General features: G+C 52.4%; 1 long non-coding RNA gene across 1 annotated transcript; it reads right to left on the bottom strand.

Moving 5' to 3' along the window:
* Nucleotides 1–239: 239 nt before the first annotated feature.
* Nucleotides 240–5,391, bottom strand: LOC121835291. The gene is made up of 3 exons (XR_006077535.1): nucleotides 4,132–5,391; nucleotides 3,571–3,815; nucleotides 240–777 (listed from the first exon to the last, which is right to left on the bottom strand). It is a non-coding gene; the product is annotated as an uncharacterized LOC121835291 (long non-coding RNA).
* Nucleotides 5,392–5,784: the final 393 nt, after the last annotated feature.

Below are 5,784 nucleotides of genomic sequence, written 5' to 3'. Positions count from 1 at the left end.
CGATGGGGATAGTGCTGGGGTACGATATGTCCTCGGTGGTGTGTCTGCACCACCGTCACCTGATGTAGGAGTCGATTCTTGGGTTGCCTCGGGACTTGATTCCGGGTCTTCTGCTCAACCATGAGCCACTGAAGACTCGGAATGTGTAGAGGCCTTTGGCCCCACGGAGTGCAGGGACTTCGCTGTGACCGTTGCGGAGCTAGATGACGGCAGCTCACTGCATTATCCGAGTCCCAGCTGTGATGAACTTGATGCGGTGCTCACTATTGCACCGCTTGAAGGAACGGAAGGTTCAGGACCCTCCTGGAAAGCGACCCTGGGGGCCTCTTGGAAGACTAGCCTGGGCAGCCGGCAGAACTGGTGGCTGGCTGCTGGCTTGGACTGGTACAGCAGCGGGAAAGGCCGCTTGGAAACCGGAATCAGGAACGGCACCGGGGACTGGGGTGGCGGGAAGGCCACCGGAAACCACTGCATCTTGCACGGTACAGGGTACCACGGAACTAGTGCCGGGTACGCCAGGAACAGGGAGGGCACCGGGTACTACCGGTACATGGGCAGCACCAGGGACCACAGCTACATGGGCTGCAGGAGCCGTATGATGAGGAACGACGCCTGGCACAGCAGGATCATGGGCGGCGCCAGGGGTCGCATGACTATGGGCACCAGGCGCCACGGCAATATGGCCAGGGCCGGGTGCCGCAGTAGCATGGGCGGCCACAGGGGCCGCAGTGGCAGAGACGACCTCTTGGGCCGTCGGGACAAGACCGGCATCAGGGGCTGCAAAAACAGGACCGGCCGCAGGGGCCGCATGGACAGGAATGACGCTGGGGGCCGCAGCACGCAAAGTTGCAGGTGCCGGACCCTCAGGTGGCACATGGCCCAGGCTTATAGCTGGAGCCGCATTAGTTAACGTGGGGAATATGTCATCGTCCATAAGCCACAACGGCTGACGTCGGGGTGGTTTCAACGTTGTACGTGTCATTTTGTCTGCATCCCATATGGTTCCATCATTTAATCTATATGTGGCTGGCCCTACTTGTTCATGTATATGTTGCGGTGGAGCATATTTGTTGCTCATTTCCCCTCTAATGTTGGGTTTGAAAACCTTTACTGATTGCCCAGGAGCAAAAGCAGGGTACTTGACTGCTCGCCTGGCATCGGAATACTTCATCTTCGTTTGGTATTCCTTGACTCTATCAGGAAGCTCTTCCTGAACAACATGTGGAGGGACAGCGGACTCTGGGGTCCCTCGCCCTTGAAGATGCAGTCGCGTCCGGTGGGTGCGACCATGTAAAAGAAAAGCTGGCGTTTCTCCAGTCGTGGCATGGCGCTTACTCCGGTATACCCCGAGATATTCTGTAATGGCTTCGGAAAGCGGACGATGTTGGACGAGAGCCAACTGAATAACAGACTTGAGGACTCTATGGAGTCTCTCTACCTGCCCATAAGCTTGGGGATGGTAAAGGGATGACTTCACATGTTTGATGCCATGCGTCTTCAAGAAATCGCTGAATTCCTTCGAAATGAATTGAGAGCCGTTATCTGTCGTGATCTTCTGCGGCAGACCTTCGTGGGCAAAGATGGACTTCAAGAACTTTATGACTGTAGCAGTCGTGACGTTGTGGGCTGGTGCCACTTCCGGCCACCTACTGTGGTAATCTACCACTGTAATGAAAAACCTCTCTTGAGCCGGGGCTCGTTCAAAGGGACCTACTATATCCATGCCCAGCTTTACCCATGGACGGGTGGCGAATTCGACTGGTTGAAGAGGTGCTGGAGATGCCTTTGCAGGCTTGTCTGTCGACTGATATACCGAACAGTTCTGAACTTTCGTCCTGACATGTTGACTTAAATGTGGCCACCAGTAAAGCTCCTTGATGATACTGGTGGTGCGCGAGATACCTTGATGGGTTTCGTGAGCTACATCAATAACTTGATCACGGAGAGTGGACGGAACCACTATTTTCTCTCCTTGGAACAACAATGCATCGGTGACTGACAGCTGGTCTCTTACAACGAAATACGGCTTGAATTCTGGAGGCAACATGTCCTCTGAGGGCCATGTGCTTGAAAGATATGTCATGATAACTGGTTATACAGGATCTTTTAGAGTTTCTTAATTGAACTCCTTCTGTGTGAGACATGCACAGACAATTGAAACTACCTCTTCTTCAAAAGACATACCTTCTTCGGTGCCTGGGACCGGAAGGCGAGATAGAGCGTCGGCAACTACGTTATCGCTGCCTTTACGATACTTCATTGTGAAATTATAGCTGAAAAGTCCAGCAGTCCAACGACTGATGCGTCGTGGACGGACACCTGTCCCTTGAGTAGACATTAGTGTGACGAGAGCTTGATGATCTGTCTGGATCTTGAAATGTCGACCCCAAAGATAAACGTGTCATTTCTCGCAAGCCCAGAGGATTGCGAGAGCTTCTTTCTCTCCTGCTGAGTACTTCCGCTCTGCCTCGGAGAGAGAGCGGGAAGCAAAAGCAACAGTCTTTAGTTGCTTCCCATGCTGCTGCTGGAGAACAGCACCTAGTCCGTAATTGGACGCGTCTGTGGAGACGACAACTGGAAGATTTGGATCGAACATTGCGAGAATGGTAGCCTGCTGGAGGCAGGACTTGACACTGGAAACTGGCCTCTACGTCGGACGACCAGACAAAAGATGCTCCCTTGCGCAAAAGCCTTCGGAGGGGTTCTACAAGAGTAGCACAGTGGGGGACAAACTTACTGTAATATTCTACTAGACCTAGGAAGGCCTTCAACTGCGAAGGTTCCGATGGAACTGGAAAATTTAGGACCTCGTCTATCTACGAAGGAAGGGGTGCTAGACCCTCCGCAGACAGACGATGACCAAGGAATGGCAGTTCAGAAACATTGAAAACGGCTTTTGTATTTAGTTTCATGCCGGCCTCTCTAATACATTTGAGGACTTGTCTGAGATTACTATCATGTTCCTTCTGGAAGGAACCATAGACAATGACATCGTCCAGTTAAAACTGGACTCCTGGATAATGTTTTAATATCTTGGACATGACCTGTTGGAAGGCCGCTGGTGCAGACGCCAGACCGAAACAAACTCGTTTGAAACGAAAAAGCCCTTCATGGGTAATGAATGCTGTTAAGTCGCGACTCTTGGGGTCGAGACGGACTTGATGATAAGCAGACGCAAGGTCTAATTTAGAAAAATGGGAAGCTCCACTGAGGGAGTTCAGAAGCTCCTCAATGTGCGGAAGCGGAAAAGAATCAATAACGACTGCCTGCTTTCCGCCCGCAGATCGACACACATACGGATTCCACCGTCTTTCTTCTTAACTACTAAATGGGGGACACCCATTCCGACGCGTTTACGCGCTCGATAGCACCTTGGCGCTCGAGCTTCTGAATTTCTGCACTGACGGCATCACGCAACGTCATTGGTAAGCGGCGAAGTTTAGCCTGTACCGGCGGAACATGGTGCCGGACAGTGATTGTGTGAGTTTGGTTTTTAACTAATCCTAACTCAGGAGAAAAGAGATCCTCAAATTCTTCGAAACCAGAAGGTAACTTCGATGCATCGCTCACCGATGAAGGTTGCAAAGATGGTCCCGACGTCGACGGATCCCTTGAAGGCTGGTCTCCGAAGACGCCTCTACTTGAGTAGTACTCAGACGACGTGGATGGCTGAGTGCCGTGAACAGTGGACAATGATGAAGGGTGCTTGCAGGGAGCACTTGGAGGACGCGATGGACGACTGGGCTCCACCGTACATGGGGGCTGCGGGACTCCAGCCGACTTTACATGTCCCGGGATGGCGGAGCGAGGGTCAGCTGCATTGACATGGAAGCACTTGAGTGGCGCGCCCGATAAAATTAGACGCAGTCCATGCACGGCATCTGTCCCAAGCAGGGATCGGCCATTGCGAACGATGTAAAAAAGAATGTCGGCGGAGCGTTCTTTGAAGTTGACTTTGGTCTGGAAACATCCCATGACTGGAATCGACCCTCGGAGGTAGTGCACAAGAGTGCGCGGCGGTTTCCTTAGCCGGATTTGCTGCTTGGAATCGATCTTGTTAAACATGCTCTCGGAAAGTATTGACACTTCGGAGCCAGTATCAATGAGTAAGGGTAATGTAAATCCATTCACCTGAACATCAGCTGTGAAATTCAGTGGGCGACGGTCGACACGTCCTTCAGGGAGGACCTCCGGGGATCCGACGGTGAAGACGTTGTTTGGCTGTTGTTCCCCCTCGTCGTCGTCGTCGGGAGACGTCACGATTCCATGGATCGGCGTCTGGTTACGGCCAGGTCCAAGCCTCTCGTACCGGCGACCGGCGGCGCGGCCTCGTCCCGGCGGAAACGCCAGGCGACGGGGGTCGATGACTTCAGACGACGAAGACGAACTTCGGCAAACATTTGAAAAGTGGCCTATCTTGCCACAAGAAAAACAAGTAATTCCGGACGCTGGACACTCCTCTCGCGGATGGGGTCGGAGACCGCAAAACTGGCACGATTCCGCCCCGCGCCCAAAAGCGCGCGCGCCCGGAGGAGCATCACGAGGCAGTCGACTTGTAAAAACGCGGGTGAGTCCACGCGACTGGTGGCGCGGCGAGAAGGAAACCTTGGAAGGTGAGGAGGAAACATTTGCGGGGGAGGAGGAAACGGCAGGAGGCCGCCCTCCATTTTGACGTTGCATGTTCGAATTTGACTTCAATTGGCGGCCATCTTGTCCACGCCGAACGGGAACCCTTTGTACTGCCTCAACGGCCTGTGTCGACTCGGAACGCGGAAGACATGATGCAATTTGGCGGTAACGATCGCAATCTCGAGCAGCTGGTTCGAACTGTTGTGCCAGAAGCACGATACGTTCGAGGCTGGGTAGTCCAGCTTCCGCAGACTCTCGGATTACCCGATTGTGTACCTCCGATGATAATAACCCGGCCAAAAAAACTTCCGCGATGCGGTTTCAAGAGACTCCCCAAAATCACAAAAAGAGCCGAGGTGCCGTAGGGCACCAAGGTACTCAAGGACACTTTCTCCCTGCGACTGGACGCGGGTGAGGAACAACCTCCGTTCGACAACAGCATTGTTTTTGGCAGCGAAGTGCTGATCAAGCGCCGTCATAAGAACGTCAAATTCGGAGACGGTCTCGCTATGGGCGAGGGCCGTGGATGGGAACGTTGAAACTATTCTTTGGCCTTCGAGACCAAGCAAAGACCACAACAACGCGCGCTTACGCTTCGGCGAGCTTTCATCAGCCTCTAGGACCACAATATAATTTAAAAACGACGTTTTCCAATTTAACCAAGGCTGCACAGGGGCACCTGGCGTGGGAAGAAATGGTGGAGGCGTCGGGAAAGAAGCCGTTGCCATTTTTGGAACTTATGAATGCTCTAAGAAAAGCCAATGGCTAGATACGCATATTTGATGGACAAAAATACCTTTCAAAATTACTTAGGATATACATGGACATGGAACATAGCGACGCTATGGTCTACTATGGCTATGGTTGGGAGATAAAGTTGAAAACGAAGGTACCGATTCGAACGGCCGTTACGGCGTTCGCAAAAAAAAAGGGAACAAAGGATGGCGTTACGCCTAACCCTACTGGCGTTCAAAATGGACCATTGACGGGGTCCCTATCATTTCGTCGAAACTCGTTTCGTGGAATTACGTTTCGTGGACAACTTTTCATGGACACACGTTTCATGGACACACGTTTGGTTGACAGTGTGACGTTTCATCGACAATCGTTTCGTCGACAGCACCATCGTAAAACGTTTCGTCGACAAACTTTTTT

Source organism: Ixodes scapularis, unplaced genomic scaffold (assembly GCF_016920785.2).
Source record: "Ixodes scapularis isolate PalLabHiFi unplaced genomic scaffold, ASM1692078v2 PGA_scaffold12__126_contigs__length_90152505, whole genome shotgun sequence".
Taxonomy (NCBI): domain Eukaryota; kingdom Metazoa; phylum Arthropoda; class Arachnida; order Ixodida; family Ixodidae; genus Ixodes; species Ixodes scapularis.
This window is presented reverse-complemented; position numbering and strand designations above follow the sequence as displayed.